Source organism: Vicugna pacos, chromosome 2 (assembly GCF_048564905.1).
Source record: "Vicugna pacos chromosome 2, VicPac4, whole genome shotgun sequence".
Lineage (NCBI taxonomy): Eukaryota > Metazoa > Chordata > Mammalia > Artiodactyla > Camelidae > Vicugna > Vicugna pacos.
In genome coordinates, this window is record NC_132988.1 from 56,152,689 (window position 1) to 56,174,170 (window position 21,482).

The following is a 21,482-nucleotide window of genomic DNA, read 5'->3' on the forward strand; positions in this document are numbered from 1 at the left end:
AATTAGATCTTACACTGCTTTTATTGAGAAAAAACTACAAGATTTTTAATGTGGTTAGAGGGGTTACAGCTTTTATTTGAGGGAAAAAATCATGTATATGGCTTTGTTGTTGGCTTTGTTGTTTTCAAGTATTCACAGCACATAAAACAATGTAATTTGCCTTTTTTTGTCGGTGCTATCAATTTGCGTGGAAGATTTTGGCAGCCACCTTTCCCTTAAAGTCTTGATGATTCACTGCTCTCTGCTCTCCAAAATATGAGTTTAATTTTACATCCTCATGTAGTTCTTATCTCTTGAAGTATCCAAATCTGAGGACTACCAATTTTAAAATTGCTGCCTATAAATTGCAATGGGATAAAAATGGGTGACTTGCAATTCAAAAATAAGGAGGAAAGAGAGATACGGTGCCCTGAATTAGCAGATAACTGCTCAAGGAGCAAAGCTGCAAAGAGAATGTTGTAATGCACACCCCAGGAAGATAAGTCATGCTATTAATCCTGATACCAGATCCATGAGCCTTTGCATGTGGCAGCTTATTCCACACTTGCAAGCTTTAAAAATGTAACAGAACTTTAGTCATATTCTTAGACTGTTTTGATTAACTGGATGGTTTAAAGCTGCCCCTGGTTACTTGTGCTGCTTTCCTGAGAATGGGATTTATTTCCTTTTATTGCATTTTGTTTGTAGCTTCTGAAGTCATCAACATACTGGCAAGTCTCCCTCACAAGTAAACAATTTAGGTGCTTCCTATTAAAACTCAAGTTTCTCTTTGAGCTCCCCCGAAGTGTTCAATTAAGAAAATTAAAATGTATACAATATATCTTAATAGAAGGGGATGTCACAATATAAACAAAAACAAGCTTTTTCCTTATTAAAATAATTTGGAAAAGACTGCTAATTGTTGGTTTCAACTGTAAAAGCACATTAAATTCATACAATGATATGTCATTTTTAGTTCCATAAAAAGTCTAATTACAACTTAGGTCCAATTAGCAAATTCAAATGTGTTGAAAGTCTAATTATCAGAGACTTGCCAAATTTAAAACCTTACGAAATATCTTTTGAGCTTCTGTTCTCTTCTGAGGTCAACCAAAGTCTATTCTCAATTACATTCCTTAATGTGCACTTTTTTCTAATTATTTCTTCAAGAATATTTTATTTTCCTAAACCAAATAATACTGGTAGAAAAAGAGATCTAAAACATAAAGTGAAGAGCTAAGTTTCCAATGCTTTATTCACCTTGTACAATTACATTGCTTGATTCTAAATAAAATGAATAGACTTTAGGACATCATCTCACTCATGATAAAAAGGTCTATACTGCCAAAGTACATATAGGGCTTTTTTTTCCTCCCTTGAAGTTGTTTTTTAAGTTGGGTGAATCTACTGTCGGTTTGCTTAAATAAATGCCATCTGTTAGTGCAACTTGACCATAGCATTTTGGTGTATTGACTAGTTTAAATATTTACTACTGGGATAACAACAAAACCTGCTGAGCAGTTTATTTCAACAATGCTCTGGACACATAGTTACAAATATATAATTTCCAGCTTCCTCTTCACCATATCTTCCTTCAAACATAGTCAATGATTTAAAAATTAAATTTAAATATACTCAATGATTTAAAAAGTCTAAAGCATTCTACTGTTTGGGGATTTGAAATAACAATAATGAAAAAGAATTTAGAGTAGGTAGCTGCATCTTATCTTCTGACCTGGGCAGTGACTTAAACGTTATTTGTACTATGTATAATGTTTCTCCTCTAACTTTCTCTCTCTCTCTTTTTTTTTTTTCTTTTTATTCATACTGATTCTTCCAGTGGCTATGTCCCATGGCCACTAACCCCAACCCTCCTTTTGGAGAATTACTTTCTTTTTCCATCCCTAGACAAGTGTTCCAAATCATTCAATTTTTTTCATCACTCTCTGGTTTAGCAATTGTTAATAGTTGGTCAAGTGACCCAAGCCAATCAAAATCCTTCCTTGAGGTTTATTTTTAATATCAAGTGTGTGCATGGTGGGCAGGTAAATAAGTGGATATGAAGTACTCAATTTTTTAATGTTTGGCTAGATTCTCTCATATATATTACAGGAATACAATTCATATATATTACAGGAATACAATTTTCTCCTTTGTTTTATGATGTTTTTTCAACTTTGTTTTCTTTCTTTCTTCCTTTCTCTCTCTCTCTCTTTTTTTTTTTTTTTTTGCTATCTGACTCACAAGTCTTTTGATTATAGCACTTGGAAAGTTGAAAAGTCGCTCCTATTCTTATTAACAACAGTCTGGATTTTAAGATTGGTAACTTCTTTACTTAACCCAGGTATTCCTTCATATTTAACCATTCTGATACTTAATGTTAGCTGGACATTAGCTGTGGTTACCAAAAACAAGAGATGGAATTTTGATGTGGAGAAATTTTAGGATACAGATTCTCTGGAAAACTAGAAACAAAGTATATCCTCTCATCATATATTTACATAGGACATAACAAAGAAATTATTAAGAAATTAAAATAATACTCATGTCCTACATTGACTGGAACTATTTCTTTTATATTTTTTGGAATACTCTCTCTGTGTCAGCCATGGCACTGAGCTCTTCATACATGATCTCCTTTTAGCCTCAACATAACTTTTTTGAGAAGGTGCTGTTACCAATATTACTTTATAGAAATAGAAACTAAGGACTCAATTAAGGTTACATATCTACTAAGAGATGAAACTAGAATTTAAACTAGTGCTTTTTCAAGTCCAGATTCAGTGTTGCTAATTGCAGTGCTGTTTTATAGCTTATGAACTCTTTTCATAAACATGATTTGATTTATTTAAGATAGGTAAAGAAGATAGTATTCCTATTTTTATAATCAAGGAAAATAAGCATCAGAAGTATTGTGTCTACCTCAATATATTAGCGAGTGAATTCACATTTTGGCAATAAATCAAAAGGCAAATTCATCATTATCATCATCATCTTATAATAATACTATAACATGTACATAGTGTGCAGTATGTGCTAATAATATGAGAACTTTGCATATATTAATTAATTTATTTCTCAAAACTACCCAATGAGGATGATATGATTATTATCCCCATTTTATAGAATCAGAGATTGAGGATTGAGTGGTTCTGCTCCTTCCACTGTGTTATCTTTTATCCACTTCAGCAGTTAAGAGGCATTGAGTAAAATTTTTTAAAAAGTTATATAAAAAAATTAGTAGAAAAATCATGGGAGCAAGAGATTCTCAAAACTCTGGAAATCTCTACTTTGTGTGACCAACTTAGTAAAGATAAGTGTGGGACACAATTTCATTTATCTTAAGCCCTGTTTATGTTCCTCAAAATGTGTACCAAAGATGAAAGAAGATGTGGTATGTACATATATGTATATACAATGGAATATTACTTGGCCACAAAAAGAATGAAATAATGCCATTTGCAGCAACATGAATGGACCTAGAGATGATCACACTAAGTAAGTCAGAGAAAGACAAATATCATATGACATCACTTATAAGTGGAATCTAAAAAGATGATACAAATAAACTTATTTACAAAGCAGAAACAGACTCACAGATACAGAAAACAAACTTATGGTTACTAAAGGGGAAAGGGCGGAGGGATAAATTAGAAGCTTGTGATTAGCAGATACAAACTACTATGTATAAAATAGGTAAATGACAAGGTCCTACTGTATAGCACAGGGAACTATATTCAGTATCTTGTAATAACCTATAATAAGAAAATGAAAAAGAATATGTATATGTATATGTATATATATATATATATATATATATAAAACTGAATCACTATGCTGTATATCAGCAACTAACACTGTAAACCAACTACACCTCAATATAAAGGAAAAAAGAAGTCAAAAGAATGGAAAATTCTAAACAATAAACAAAGATCAATAAGACAGAAAAGAACAGTGAGGAAATAAACGAGAGCACACACAGAGGAAATGTTGATTATCCACATCGTTTTGAAGGATTACTCAAGTTTTAAGATTTCTTAATTTCTGTTCATATCCAATCATCTCCCCAAGGTTCTCTTCAAGCTATTCTGTTTGGTTGTAAAAGCTTCTTCCAATAATAAGCAGTAAAAATGAGTTAGGGTCCCATAGATCCAAACTGAATTTGTATCTACAGTGGGGCATAGTCCTGGCAGCATAGCATGACTGACAGGCACAGTGTTTGATAAAAACTAGAAGAATTTCACTTCTGTTCAAGTGTGAGGCTTACCTAACAACTTTTCTGGTTTCATTGTTTGAAGTGTTTTTAACTTGACTTCTAGGTGTGGAAGGTTGTTTTTGTCTGGTTGTGTTTTTGGTTTTGTTTTAAACAATGAGGACAGAGACTAACAAAGATAATGCACACAAAATTTCCTAACACTATCATTCAGCTGAGCACTTTTTCTAAGTAAAAATAATAAAAATGGCCCCTGCAGCACATGAGATTTACAGAAAGTCACACTGCTGATGGCAAAACGAGATTCACTGTCTTCTGTGGTCTGGCAGTCTAGAGAAAATTTAGAAGGGATAAAAAAATAAAGACCAATTCAATTTCCTTTCAATTACAGTATATCGATTTCCTGTAGTATGTTCTGGATTGCCTAAAGTCATTTTAAAACCTTGAAAATGCTTAATGCCTTAATTATTTCCATCATTGGAGCTTTAGCAATAATAACCTTTCAGCTTTCTGTTAAAATCAATTGTTTGCAAATACAGCAAACTGGTTGATATATTTGCCTGAGCACAGTAACAGGCTCATAATATTACGTGTACTGTCATTAGTAAACGACCAAGCTTTGGACACTTACTCTCTTTCCCTCAGTGTTTTCACTTTTCATTTGCCCATGGGCTTTAAATGATGACATTTGACTTGGGTTTTACATCACTATTTTTCAGGCGGTGTTACAATGTCGAAAAGAGCTGAACTGTTCAACTTTAATTTTACACTCAATAGTTCCTAAGCTTTAATAACAGGAGTCAAGAGAGCTCTTAATTGAATACCAGACAGAATTCCGTACATGTATTAGAGTTGTATTCACATGGAACAGAAAGAAGCCTGGTGTATTACCAAAGCTCCAGCTTCAGGACACACAATATCCACTGCACTGGGGGCTGTGTGCTCCCACGCGCTACATTTCCTTTATTTGTTTTCTCAGCCTTCAAAGGAAAAGAGGGCACAACAAAGGCATAGCAAAGTAGCTGAAAGCCAGCCATTTAGAAGTGCACAGCATTTATTTGGTAGATATTACTCCTGTAATGGGATAGAAAGTGTAAGAAAACACACATATGGCAAGTTGACTCAGCTACATGTTTTATAGAGTTAAATTGGAATTTCTTTTTCTTTGACATGTATAGGAACACAGTATGCCAGTAATCCTTCCAATAATAGTTTTCTTGATGGTATTTCCACCTGTAAAATAGGTTCAATTTGTTAGATTTGCTCCCTAGGGGATGACTATTTCTTCCTAAGATTCTATTCCTACAGCTTGGTCATTACCACGAAGTAGTAGTCGTTCTTTAGATTATGCGGAATAGCCTTAGCACTTGAGTTTCCGTCACGAGAAAATGACTTTGAAAAGTCGGGAAAAAAAATTAACCTGATTCTATAGCTTACGTCTCCCTGCATTCCTGCTGAAGACAAAAACTTCCGTACTATGTAACAACGTACATGTACAAAAGACAAACTTGTTAACTGGTTTCCACAAAAGAAGAATATAAACATGAGAAGCCATATACATATGTAAACACATAAATATATGCAAATAGCTCAAAGGTGTTTTATGCAGACATAATAACCACCCTCAGTTATCAACTGGTATTTAACTGATTTAATGATATCCTACCATTATTACAAATTTTCCCTTCTTTTATAATTCTTGGTGTAACATTACTATTACATTATACTTAGAGAAAATATAACATTGTGGTTAAGACCCAAAACTCTAGAACCAAACTATTTTTGTTCAAGTACCTGCTCTGAGAGTTGCTGGGTGTGGCCATTGAGCTTCAATTTCCTCTAAAATGGGAAGACAAAAAAATGACTTCTTCCTAGGACTGGGGGAATATTAACTGAGTTAATATATATTAAGTGTATAGAAGGGTTCTTGGCACATAAAGACTAAAGAAGTGTTGGTTATTATTACTCCTATATAATCAGCATTTTTTTGTTCCTTGCTCATCAGCCTCAGTATTCAGAGTCACTTACTCATTTCAGTGATGAAGCATACTTCTGAAGCTGGGGTTCTCAACTTTGACTGCAGATTAGAATGTCCTGAAAATTTACAAAATTTTGATGCCCAACCTAAGCCCAGAACAATTAAATTAGAATCTCCACTGCTCTAAACCTTGCCCTAACATCCAGGGAATGCAGTCTCATAGAACAGCTACTTAATCTTATTGACTAAAGGCATTCTTTTTACTGGCTTCTTTTGCAAAGCTAACTAGGGATATTTTCTCAAATAAACAAGCTCTTTTATTTTTCTTGTTTTAAATACGATAGGAGGCTCTGTGAAGCTGAAAGACGCCTTCCTGTCTACTGTTGTATCCTAGCCCTCAGCACAGCACTGGTGTACTGGTACATGATCGGACCTAATAGATATCTGATAAATGAACGTATACATTAAAATTCCTGCTGTCCTCTTCATCCTTCTATCTTTTTGGCTTTCCAGTTTAAGCTGAATAAAACCCAAAATATTCACAATCTGATATTATGTCCTACTATCATATTGTACCCCGGATAATTTTTGTGATTCTTCAGGATGGTTCCTTTCACTAAAATCCAATTAGCTTTCCTTTTCTTTCTGATCAGAATTTTTTTCCTAATAATATTTTAGCATTTAATGATTATAATCTAATAAGAGCTGCTGGATTTCTTCTCTTTCATCCTGTCCTACTTTGATATATTTTAAAGGGGATCTTCATTTTAAAATCACATTAGAATTCTCAGTCTTTCCTATCTTCTCCATTAAAACCACTGAAGATCAAGGGTACAATTTTAACCCCAGTGCCTATTACAATAGTGTTTTATACAAGTAAAATAATTATTTTTTATAGAACTTCAAGGTTTAATATAAAGCATCTCTATTGCACTTTAGATCTCTGCTCCCAAGCAACCTAAAATCCCAAGCCCAGATGTCTCCTTATAGTCTACTGTCTCTTCAACATCTCTGCTTAGATATCTGAAATGCACTTCAAATAGCTATAGGATGAAGCTCATAATCTACCCTCATCACCCATCTAGTTCCACTGGTCATAAATTAGTAGGTCAGTCTTACTATTTTTCACATTTAACCCATTGCCAGTCTGCCAATTTCACCTCCTAAAAAAAAAAAAACTCTTGAATCCATTTCACTGCATCTCCTTGGCATCATCCTAGTTCAAGCTAACTCCATAGCTTCTCTTCTACAATCTTTATTCTACAAATATAAACATAAATTTAGACACGACGCCCTCTGCTTAAAATCTTTCCATCGTTTTCTACTATTCTCAAGATAAGGACCAAACTTCTAATGTTGTCAGACAAGACCTATGTGACTTGTCATATTTTACAGTCACAGTGTCAGGTCACACCACATTTCTTCCTTCGGTTTGTTGGGTTAGACATAATCCTCCTGCCTTAAGGATTTAAACTGTGTTTCTGAAGCACTTGGGGAGTTTAAAAAGTCCCCAGTGCCGAAGTCACATGCCATGCCAGTTAGATCGGAATTTCTGGGCATGTGCTCCAGGTATCAGTATTCTTTAAATTTTCCAAAATGATTCCAAAGTTCAGCCAAATTTGAGAACCAGTGGTTTTGAATATACAATCTTCCTTGATTGGAAGAATCTTAGGAACGTGCCATTCTTCAATGAATTGCTGAATTCATTCTTGTTCATCCTTTCAATCTCAATGTAAACATCTATAAGCATAGAGTAAAACCTCCGTGACCACCTGAGCCAGCCCCAGGCTCGCTCATGTCACTCCAATACAGCATCATGTCCTTCTCTCTATAGTAACATCACAGTTAGATTTTTAATCTATATTTTATATTACTAACATTTATTATACCAGTAATCTGTAAGTTTCTATGGGGTCAGGAAAAATTGCTGTTTTGTCTTCCTCACTTCAATTTTTATTGAGTACTAAATAAACTTGTTTCTTGTTTAAACAAGAAACTTAATACACCTTGCAGTTGCTGTTGATTGTTTCTTAAGGAATGTCTTAAATGAGGATCTCAATAATATAGCCAAGACACTGTGCTGCCAGCTAAAGTTGAGTTTTTTTAAATTTTGGAATAAGGATTTATAACTCCCACTCTTCCTAGGTGCAGCTGGGTGAGTTCTGCCTAATAAAGACCAAGGGATGCTTTTCAAAAGGCTTCCATATGAGGAACAGTGTTCTTATCTAACTCTGAGGAGAATATACTAAGTTGTCATGTTAGAACCATAATTTGAACAATTAAATAACAACGACAGCAGCAGCAATAATAAGAGTAACATGTAACCTCCGATACATGCTGCTTATCGTCCAGGCCTCACTTTGAGGCATGTGCTCTATCTCACTAGACGGAGAACAACAAAACATCCACTAAGTAGAAACTGGTGGAACTTTTGGGGATCAGACATTACCCAGAGGAGAAAGACTTCCCAAGAATTCATTCTCTTGAGAAGTCCAGCCCCTGGCCAAAAACCTAGGTATGATTTTTTTTAGGCCTGACTAGAAGCAATTACAAAGGTTTTATCCAACAGTCCTGTTGAAGGGATTTGCAGTCAAGAACTCAGGCCCCTTTGGCTGGTCACACTTTTATGTAATGTCTGCATTCTTAGCCCAGGAGCCTCCATTCAGAGGCCTCTCTATCGGAGCCCTGAACTGAGGGCTCCCCAGTAGTCTCCACCAAGAACATCCTGTTCTGGGAAAACAGAAGAAGATGCTTTATTTCATTCTAACTTAGTACTTTTCCATTCCTAGCCCTTCCTTTCTTCCTCTCCCTCGTCCCCAACTCAGGTCCATAAAACTGCAGGAGCCTTTGTTCGGGGTTCGTCCAGCAGTGACCCAATCCCCCCAACTCCACCTGTGCTGATGCACCTGACCTTCGCCTGGTACCATACCGTAGGGAAAAATCAAACACTGGGGAAGCCAGGATTTTCTTTATGGACTTGCTCTTCCTATGGCAGTGGCGAATAAAGGCTTAATTCTTACTTTCATTTTGAATTGTCTTAATCGAAGACTCCCACACCTTGGCAGTGCAGCATTCCTCGGCTCAGCTCTTGACATCTCTCATTTTATAATGGTGTCTTTACAGAAGACTTCCTATGAGGCAGGCATTGTGCCAAGACTTGGATATTTTTTTGATACTTTTTTGCAGTAATCTTTTCAGGTAGGTACTAAAATTATCCTAATTTTAATAGATGAGAAAATTGAGATTAGAGAGCTTAACTGACCTGCTCTAGGTTACTTAGCTAGAAAGTGAAACAGCCAAGATTTAAACCCAGACGGTTTAGTCCCAGAAACCACTAGGTCTTTCTGCCCTTAATCAATAAGATTCTTTTCAGAGGAGAATAAAGCAAGGGGCATATGAGTAGTCCTAATGGTTTTTGAGTGCTCATTTCCCAAGTTTAGCTCTATTTGTGTTCTGAGGTCCTTGAGAAACTGAAATTTCCTTATAGTAAATCTCCCTTTTTTGTTTCAACTATCAAATTGGGCTTCTGTCACATGACCAAAAGATTTCTAGCTGATATACATGGACATTGTGCTAGATTTTGGAAATCCATTCTCTAAATAAGTCAACGTAAGAAAAGAAAGATATAGAGTGAGTAAACAGTAAAGACCGTTGGACTGAGTGTTTTGAAGTCCTAGGTTTTATTTCAAGTCAGAATCAAACTTTTTGAATCTTAGTGTCTTCACCTGAAAATGAAATGGTCTCCTAATGTAAATGAATCCCAAACTACTTTCTCACAACTCACAGTTTATTAGTCCTTGGGTCTATTTTGTGGATAGTTCCTTATAATATGAGCAAATCAATTTAACATATATATAAAGCCAATAAGGATTATTGATACTGATAAAGGGGAGACTCAAGGAATCATTTATATCCCCCTATTAAACTGCAAGTCCCACAAAGACAAAGATCTTAGCCTGTTTTATTTACCGATGCATATCAAGCACCTATATGATTCACACACATAAATATTTGTTGAATGAATGATCTTATTTTCCTCAAAGAACAAATTAAATCTCAGTGCCCAGAGGATTTTGTGGCATGCAGGTTTTATCTCAAGGTGAGGGATAAATCAGCTAATCTCATAAAATCCTGTCTAGCTTTGTGGTTCTACAGTTGTTTAATATGACTGGATATATACCCAGTGTCATTCCTGTGATGGACAACAGAGGACTTCTCATTCAAATTTTCCAAATAACTCTCACTATAAGCAGTACAATCAGCCATTACAATCAGTTAATGTGATGCTAATGCTGACACGACACTTTCGTCTAGGTCACTGTGTAATTTTTCCTTCCAGGCTCCCTCTTTATCAGATCTGTGCTTATGCTCAAAATGAGGATGGAGTGCTTGGGCTTCATGGGTTACTGTGAATTATCAGATGATTGACTATGCCTCTAAGCATTCTTACTAGCTTTGAATACAATTTTTATTTCATTGCAGAATATTGCAAACATTTAAGCAATTGAGTTTTCCATAAATCAGGCATGTTTTAAAATGATAGCATACTTCAAAAAAGAGTTGCTGTAATAGGGAAGAACAAATCTGACTCCATATTAGATCTGTTCTTTAGCTCTAACCCCGTGCTCTGTTTCCAGTGCTTCGTCATGCTGGTTCTGCACCTTTTGTAAAAGAATGTTGCCTATGACCTGAAATATGCAGGAGAACCCATTCTCAAGCTCTGACCTTTAACGGTGTAACACTTTTCCATTCATATAGAGATAAAAAGTTGCAGAACAGAGGATAACATTTGTCTTGTTGGAGGTTTACAGGAACATCATGACCTGACTAAGCAGAACTGTTGCAAGAACAAAGGATTTTGATGCGAAGAAGTTTGCAACGACCTTCAGCAAATGGTGTTGGGAAAATCGGACAGCTGCATGTACATCAATGAAGTTAGAATACTCTCTCACACTATGCAAAAATAAACTCAAAATGGCTTACTTAAACATAAGACAAGATACAGTAAATCTAGAAGAAAACATAGGCAAAACATTATCACATACACACATCTCAGCAATGTTCTCGTAGGGCAGTCTACCCGAGCCATAGAAATAAAAGCAAAAATAAACAAATGGGATCTAATTAAAGTTACAAGCTTTTGCACAGCAAGGAAACCATAAGCAAAACAAAATGACAACCTACAGAATGGCAGAAAATGTTTGCAGAAGATGAGACTGACAAGGGCTTGATTTCCAGAATATATAAACAGCTCATATGACATAATAAGAAAAATATAAACAACCCAATCCAAAAATGGGCAGAAGACCTAAACAAACAATTCTCTAACGAAGATATGTGAATGACCAACAGGCACATGAAAAAATACTCAATATCACTGATTATCAAAGAAATGCAAATCAAAACTTCAATGAGGTATCACCTCACACCAGTCAGAATGGCTATCATTCAACAGTCCACAAATGATAAATGCTGGAGAGGGTGTGGAGAAAAGGGAACCCTCCTACACTGTTGGTGGGAATGCAGTTTGGTACAGACATTGTGGAAAACAGTATGGAGATTCTTCAAAAGATTAAAAATAGACTTACCATATGACCCAGCAATCCCACTCATGGGCATATATCCAGAGGGAACTCTAATTCAAAAAGACACCTGCACCCCAATGTTCATAGCAGCACTATTTACAATAGCCAAGACATGGAAACAACCTAAATGTCCATTAGCAGATGACTGGATAAAGAAGTTGTGGTATATTTATACAATGGAATACTACTCAGTCATAAAAAATGATAAAATAATGCCATTTGTAGCAACATGATGGCCCTGGAGAATGTCATTCTAAGTGAAGATACCCATAAAGAGAAAGAAAAATACCATATGATATCACTTAAATGTGGAACCTAAAAAACAAAAGAGAGAGACAAATGAACTTATATATAAAACAGAAACAGACTCATAGACATAGAATACAGACTTGTGGTTGCCAGGGGGGAGGAGGGTGGGAAGGGATAAACTGGGAGTTAGAGATTTGCAGATACTGACTGGTATATATAAAATAGGTAAACGAATTTATACTGTATAACACAGGGAAATATATTCAATATCTCACAATGAAAAAGAATATGAAAATGAATATATGTATATTCATGTATGACTGAAGAATTGTGCTGTACACCAGAAATTGACACAACATTGTAAAGTGAGTATACCTCAATAAAAAAAAAGAAGAAGAAGAAGTTTTCAACAGCCAACCACACCCTCCCTCTTTTAATATAAAAAGAGCCTGAATTCAGACTTGGAGAAGATGGTTCTCTAGGACATTAGTCTACCATCTTCTCAATCTACTGGCTTTCCGAATAAAGTGGTTATTCCTTGCCCCAACACCTAGTCTCCCAATTTATTGGCCAGTCCTGCTGGAAGCAGAGTGAGTTTGGACTTGATAACATTGTTACTACTTTGTGAACTGATAGGTTTTTCTAATTACTCTTTTTAAATTAATAACCCTAAATATGTCTCCCATATATACTTCCATTGGCAATTATTAGCTATAACCACATATCTGTGATAAGTATGAGAAAAAGCAGGGGTATTTGGCAAAGGTCAGGACTAACTAATCACAATAATCTGCAAGAAATTTAGCAATAAGTAATCTAGCGGACACTAATATAACACTGGGCATAGTTTAAATACATTATTTTCCTATCATTCAACATTTATAACCAAGAAGACACTTATTCATTAAAAACCTGCTGTGCTGGTATTATGGGATTCAAGGAAACATAGAACACCTTCTTTCACCTCCAAGAGTTGGTGATCTTTTTGACAGAAAAAGCAACAAAATTAAGAAAATGAACAAACAAAACAAAACAAAAAACTGTAACAAATTCCAGCATAGTAGTTAATTCTCGAAAGACAGATAACAGTAAGTGCTCAGTGTTTAAAGAAGGAAGGTAATACAAGGAAGGATTAGACTTCATCAAAGAAAATGATTAGAAAAACCAGAGCATTGTATAGCAGTCTGCCTGCAAGACAGCCAGAGTATTCCCCCCATGGCTGTGCAAGCACAGCCATCCTTCTTCAAGAGGCACAGTCCATTCCCCCCATCCCTGACTCTGGGCTTGCTCTATGACTTGCTTTCACCAATAGAATGGGACAGGAGGGATGACACATGATTTCTGAGCCTGGGCCTGGGCCTGGGCCTTAAGATATCTTGCAGCTTTTTTTCCCCCTCATTTTTGGAAGCTAATAATCAAGTTTTTTGTTTGTTTGTTTGTTTGTTTTGTTTTGTTTTTTCTTTTGGTTTTTAAAAGATTGAGCTAGAATACTCAATAATAATGAGAGATTGTGTGGAAAGAGAAAGATACCACATGGAAGAGAACTGAGGGACCCCAGCCAACACCTAACAAGGCCCTAGACATGCGAGTGATGCCCTGGATCCTCTGACCTCAGTTGGGCTATAGCAGTCAACACCATGTGGAGCAGAGGTGATCCAACCCCACTGAGCCCTGCCTGAATACCAGCGCCATAGAATCCTTACAAATAATAGTTTTTGTTTTAAGCCAGTAAGTTTTGAGGTGTTTTGTTATGCAGTAATAGATCATTGAAACCCATGGTTTATGGACAGTCAATGGTCATCTTTGCTTCTGAAGCTGCCTGGACACTCAAGGCTCCTAGAAGGCAGTATGAAGTCGAACATATATGTACATATATGAGGAATATTCCTTTGTTTCCCCAATACTTTCCTGTATATCATAAATCTTTTTTGAAAAATTAAAAAATGTTTCCCTACTGTAATTCATATAGACATTTTTGCATGTACTTTTATCTTTGTAGTACCTGATTAAAACACTTTCAAAATCATCTATGCTTTGCAAAATAAGGCAAATTGGATCATGGTTTGTTTCCTAGGGCTGACATAACAAATCACCACAATTTCAGCAGTATAAAACAACATAAATTTGTTCTCTCACAGATCCAGAGAACAGATCTGAAATCATGGGCTGTGCTCTCTCCAAAGGCTCTAGGAGAGAATCTTTCCTTGCCTCTTCCAGCTTCCAGTGGCTCCAGACACTCCTTGGCTTGTGGCTGTGTAACTCCAATCTCTGTCTCTCAGGTCTTTACATGGCCACCTCATCTTTGCCCTTCTCTTTCTCAAATAGCCCACCATCTTTCTAACGATACTTGTCATTGAATTTATGTTCCACATGGATAACCCACGATGACCTCATCTCAAAATTCTTATATTAATTACATCTGCAAAGTCTGTTTCCCAAATAAGGACACATATACAGGTTCCAAGTGTTAGCTCATGGACATATTTATTTATTTGTTTATTTTGGAGGGGATGACCATTCAACTCAGTACAGATCATAGTGCATAAATTCTCATTTTAGTATCAAGCCTGTTTTTATCAGGTCTATTTAGTTAAAACATAATCTCTTTGGGGAAAAAGTTTATGAAATCCATATCTATTGGGGACAACTGATTTTCTGTATTTATTGATTGGTCTAAATTTCCTCAAATTAGAATTGAGAAAGCACTTCCTAACAATGATGAATTTACTCTTGCCACACCTCTCAAATAAGTCTCCTGTGACATTTATTATCTGGGGCATTAATCTAGTTTTTAGTCACTTACTTGCCTATCTTCCCCAACAAGATCACCTTTTTATTCATTATAATACCTACCACACTTTTGTATCACCAACAGAATAGCATATGGTCAATAAATGGTTTTTGATCCAAAGATTTCTTTCTCTAGTCTCAATACACTGTATTTGCCTTAATAAATATATGAACGGGTTTATTATTCCTTAGACATACCCACATGCATTTCAAATATACCTTTTTATCTGCAATGGAGAAAAACAGTAAGAAAATACCTCTCACTTCTTGAATCTAATCTATGTTTGTCTTTCTAAAGCCAATTGTAGAAATCGAAGGGAAAGAATAAGCTATGTATGATTACCTTCTGTCAGACATAGATACTAAAATCAGAGTGAGTAAAAGCACACCCATCTCAAATATTTTCAGATAACTTTTACAATCTGCATTTTTACCACTATGTTAATTCAGTCAATATTTTGGTTGATTCTTAATCCAATGTTTTTATATTTAAATAGATAGTTTGTCTAATTTATAGTAGCCTGTATAAAGACAGAATAAACTTTTAATGAAAGTTGGTCATTTATGGTATGTACACTCAAACTATTTTATGACAATGTAATTTTTCTATTTGCCTATTGTATGCTCGATGTAAAGAATATGTATTTCTTAAGACATCTCTCCTTAATGTAAAGAATCCATAAGCAGGTATCATTCCTGCCTTGTGAATGAATAATAATTAAGACCACAGGTTAATGAGGATGAAATCATTAACCAATCCCGGTCTTCTGTACATAGTAGGGATTATTCAAGAGGTATTCTTAGAATTCAATAGAATTCTTATAAAGAGATGTTTATTCAACTAAGGAAATGATTTCACCTGAGAGCTTATCCTCCCAGAAAAAAACAAACCATAGCCTTTCTCCAAAGTCACAGCAGAATACAGTATCCAACACATAAAGGCTTCAGGCCAAAGAATAAAGACACAGATTCAGAAAAGAGACTTGGGCAGTAACAGAAATTTAAAATAAAAACTTAGAATATAGGCAGACTAAAACTGAGATTATTCTCTTAGTCATACCTTTCTGAGGAATATCTCTAGTTCTTTAATAAAAATACATTTAAAAATCAGTATCAGAACCCCATCACATGTCTTTATGAATTTTGTGAACCATATAGTAAAGTGTATAAAATTTTATTATACTAAATTAATAAAATCCAGAGTAAATGAACCTGGGAGAAGCTGATCAACTTATAACAACAATTATGGAATCCTTAGTAGAGAAATAGATAAGACCCTTCCTCTACATGATACTGCTTTAACAAGGTTTACTTCTCAGGAATATTGACACAGTCATTATACTGGATTTTTCTATTTAATCTTCCACTAAAATTGGAAAAGTCAGCTGCTCTTCTTTATATGGAAACCACTTTGGGGATTTATTAAAATCTCAATTCAATTTAAAGAAGTGTTAATTTGGCTAAAGTAAAAAAATGGTCTCTGGATTTAAACATATTAAATTATTTTCAAAACACACTATAAAGGAAATAGTCAAGCTTAAAATTTTGAAAAGAAGTGATTTTGAGGAAAAACATTTATAACACTCCTTGTATCTATCATTTATGGAGGGCTTACTGTGTACCTGAAACTGCTGAGCATTTACATTCATTATTTCATTTAATCTTAATCACAAAGTTTTCTGAGTTTTAAACTATTAAGTCAAACCTTATGAAATTACTGAAATTTTACTATTTTTGACCTAAAATTGAAATTACACATGCTGTAATCAAAAGGTAATCATAGAACAATTCTGACTTAGATAATATTCTTGTTCATTTAATTCACACAAGATCATCCTTTTTCCCCCCTAGAATGCTTTTTAAAACGCAAGGTTATTGTGTAAAATAAAATAGAAACTGTAGATTTTGACATTAATTTTGGTTTTAGTAAAGCTGTTTTCTAACCCAGAGGGAAAAGATTCTTGAAACACTTCAAACATCACCTCAATCCTCAAAAGTGTTATTACAGTATTTTATGCAGTCAGATTAACAGCTGGATTGGGCATATTTTGAAATATATTTGGGACAGGAGGGCATAAAATGACAAGCACTATTGTGTGAAGTCTAAATTTATTAAGTTGAACACTATCAGAGAAGCATCTGGGACAGGCTACCACAGGTGACTAGAATATTATGCTAATTGAGGGTGACATCAAAGTTGAATCCTCATATAAGGTCGTTAGCCTGGAGAGCAGAAACACGTCCCTCCAACCAGAGCTTGTTCTCCTAACCCCAGCAAGCTCTCCAATGCACATAATTAACCTCACAAGAAAAACTCAAGAAACACATCGATTCATCAAAATGCATCATTACCACAGGAAAAGCAACAAAAAAGAGGTACCAAAAAACACTTCATGACTATTTACTAAATATAAAATGCCAACATAAAACCTTCAAACTTTTTTTATTATCAAAATTTTCAAATATAGAGAGAATTGAAACATGAATCTAAGTAGTCATTACCCTGCTTAGTCAATTATCAACTCATTTTCCATCTTGTTTATTTACACCCCTACCCTTTTCTGCCGCCATCCCTATCAGATTTATTTTGAAATAAATGCCAGACATTATATGATTTTATTTCTAATTATTTTAGTATATAGCTCTGAAAATTAAGAGGTGTTTTAAAAACATAATCATGATACCAATATCATGCTCCCTAAAATTAATAATTTTTCAATATTATCACATATAGTTCATATTCCTATTGCCCTCATTTATTCAAAGTAGGATCCATATTTCACAATAGTTAAAGTGTCTCTTGAGTCTCTTTATTTAAGGATTCTCTGTTATCTATCTTCATTTGTTTCTACAATTTATATGTCAAAGAAAAATGAGTTATATTTTCTGTAGTTTCCCAAGGTCCGGATTGTGACAAATCCCTCTGTGTCACTTAGCTTGTCCTTTTGTCCACTGTATTTTGTGTAAGTTGATAAATCTAGTGGATTGATCTAATTCAGTGTAATATTTGGCAAGAATTTGGTGTTGTGCATTTTAAGCAGAAGGCACATAATGTCTGTCTCCTTCTTCCTTAGTAATATTATCAGCTATTGATGTTCATTTGTTATTTTCGTTAGTGTTATGGGTTAAAGTGTGTTGCCCTAAAATTCATATACTGAAGCCCTAATTCCCAGAACTTCAGAACATGACTGAATTTGGAGATAGGGCCTTTAAAAGAGGTACTTAAAGTTAAGGGAGGTCATACGAGCTGCCCCAATCCTGTCAGACTGATGTACTTACAGGGAGAGGATTTCAGGGTACACAGGGAGATACCAGGGCTAGAGCACAGAGAGGGAAGGTCACACGAGCGCACAGCAAGGGGGCCGCCTGCAAGCCAAGGAGAGAGGCCTCAGAGGGAACCAAGCCTGCCGACACCCTGATCTTGGACGTCCAGCCTCTGGAACTGAGAGACAGTAACTTTTGTGTGTGTAAGCCACCCAGTGTGTGGTAATTTGTTGTGGCAGCCCTAGCAAACAAATATAATTAGTGATGACAAAATGCCAGTGCTCTAATTCTCTCATTTCTTCTTAGTTATGAGGAATATTTGAATTAAAAAAATCCCACTTTCCTTCATTAATTATTTGGTTAACCGAAGGTAGGTTTTGTCTTCACAAAAAATTAAATTGTCTCATCAGCATCCTCTACAGAGAAATATATCATTATAACTCATGATTTAAATATATCTGGTGGTCAAAGAGTAAGTGCTCTGGCCTCCTGCCCTAAAATTAACCCTGGCGAAATTACAGAGTGAAACAGAGGTTCAAGAAACCTATACAACAGTCCTGTGGGGAAGTCCTGGGAGGGGGAAGCAAGTACTAAAGTGGTGTGTCTAGAATATATGTTGCCGCAGCCTGGGGAAAGGCCAACAGAAAGCGACAAGGAGAGAAGTGATTAAAGCATTTCAAATTCAGCTCCTGCCTTTTCCATGTATTGACTTGTAGTATCATTGTCTGGCTCTTCCTTGAAGAAATCTGAGGTAGCTACCCACAGCATGGATTAATTTATTGGGGGTGGGGCAATACGAAGAACAGCAGAACAGTACAAAAATTCTGCTGGGATAAGGAATTGACAAAAACAGACACAGGAGGACCAGCTTTCCACACCTGCTTGCCCCTACTTTCCCCCTCCAGGTCTCCAGACTATGATCACAACTCAGTGATAATTCCCATTCCAATAGCTGCCTCCTTCTTCTAGAGTTTAACAATTTATTTTTGATGTGGGGGCAAAAAAAGTGACTAACTATAGTACTGTGGTATGTGATTCCCCAGGGCTCATCACTTTTCTTAGCCTTGAACCTATCAAGAACAATAGAGACTAAAGTGACTATCCCTCACACATTATGAGAAAGGCATATTCTCAGACAAATATGAGCCCACAGGCCAAAATATTTATACATCAGAAGATTCAAAAGATACCACAACAACCTGAACAACACATTTGCAAAATTGCAAAGGGTCTCAGATTTTATCCTTTTTGCAGGCTAACATTGTCTTGCCACAATCTCATGATGTTAGCAGAAGACACACTCCTGGGTCAGAGTCAAATGACACTATTTCCCACAGTGTATAGCAGTATCTGCATTGGTATCTGTTCCTCAAGCCCTAGTTGCCACAGGATGATACAAAGAGCGCCGAGTGATGCCTACACAAGCGGTATGCTGAATTTCAGGAGGGGAACTCTGAGCTTTGGGACCCCCAGATCTTTTACGAGAGGCAAGGAGCTTGCTGGCCCCTTGCTCCTGAGGGTTGCCACATTTTTATTATACTGGACAGAAAACAAATCTCACCTTTGCTGTGGAGAAAGACCCTATTATTATCTTCCAAGGCTGTTAACTATACTAACATTTTTGAAAGACTAGTTTAAAATAAAGGCAGTCAGTGCCTTAATTCATAAAAGGCACAAAAATACTAGGGGCTCAAGAAAAATTGTCTCCCAACACATATACAATGTAAAGCTTTAAGTAGAAAAAAATTGATCCCATATTTATAAGAGGAATATTTTAGGAGATAAATTTTCAAAACAAAATAAAATTGGAGCTATTGACATAAAGCATAGTATTTACATATATAAAATTCTGTTTTTTCTCTCTAATTCTTATCATTTATACCCTGCCCACTATGCGCTATTTAGGACTTAGGCAGGATTAAAAACACAGTGTAAACTAAACTGCAAGCTGGAATCTTCTGTGGTTTTATATTGAGGTAATAATTGCTTATGGGAATTTTAATTAGAACATATATTTCCTTTACAGATACTCTCTATTTCCAGATTTGGATTATGAAATGTATTCCATGTCTTTTTTTTAACACAGATAATAGTTTTGGACTTTGAGAAAATTTCTGAACATGCTTAGGGAAGAACATATGCTATTCAATCATACATTCAATAATCATACTTTTTAGTCTAACCTGTTAATAAAGAAATTAATAAAATTTATTGGAAAATACATATTTTAAAAGTAAAAAATTAACACATTTTTAAGCAGAGTTAACTCCCAGCCACACACCTTCCTCCCTTTTTCATGTGGTTGTGATGAAAACATAGTCATAAATATCTACAAATACTTTTGTCTCCTAGGAATTTATTCAGGACAGAGAATGAAAACCACATGTTCCTAGATAGGATAACCTACAAGGATGCATTTAGGGAGGGGTTTATGGGGGATTTCAACTGGCTGACTCTTAGCTGTCAAGGAAAGGTAAAATTATATACTGACTTTTTTAAAGGTAAACAAACAAACAAAAACAAAATACTATCTGGCAAAACTCAAATTATGAGTTAGGACAGACTAACCAAATAAAAATTGACCCAGCTATATTTATACCTCTTATTTTAGGGTAAGTACAATTCCTTACTGTACTATTTCCCCAGCTTATCCACTAATTAATTATTCTTTTATAGATTGATTGATCACATGAAAGGCTACTAAAGACGAAACAACTGGCACACCTGAGCACTCCTGCTATGACTGTTCCCTCACATGTGGTCCATTGCTAGCCCGCATCGACTCTGAAACGGTGGTGTGATTTAATCAAAATATGCCACATTGTTTGGAACCTGAATCTGAAGAGATAATATGACATAGCTTTGCCTTCCTTAGGCACAAAGAAAAACACATTTAAAAAATGATACCATTTAAAATGAATTTTCTTCATCTACATGACAGCATCTGTTGGAGTTATAATGACCTAACCTGACAATGCAATCTAACTGTCCCAACTATTTAAGTGGAAAGTGATATATTATTGATGCACGGTGGGTTTTAAACCAAGAATTGGCATGGAAACAACAATTTGCCACTTAAGACAATACGTGATAGCAAGAAACTATCCTAATAAGCCTTCTATAGTATAGATAAATCTTTGAAAATTGAGCTATTGTTTTAAGCATTTCTAAATCTATTTCTTTGCCAATACTCTCATCATTTAAACAAAAGCAATTTGCTACACACTCTAGTAGCCTTCCTTAACTGGCACTTCTTGCTTGAATTAAAGACCAAAAAAAAATTTTTTTTTCAGTGACTATTTTCTCAGTTCTCCCAAGAGTGGTACATAGTATCACCAGTACAGTCAAGATGCATTCGAGAGAAGTTAGTTAATTATATCCAGTGGATGCTCTAAGTATCTACGCTAATCTCTCGGTGAGCAAC

General features: G+C 35.4%; 1 protein-coding gene across 1 annotated transcript in view; it reads right to left on the reverse strand.

Moving 5' to 3' along the window:
• The window catches only part of GRID2 (glutamate ionotropic receptor delta type subunit 2), a 1,264,409-nt gene that overhangs the window by 318,737 nt on the left and 924,190 nt on the right, over positions 1–21,482 (reverse strand). The window lies entirely within an intron of this gene.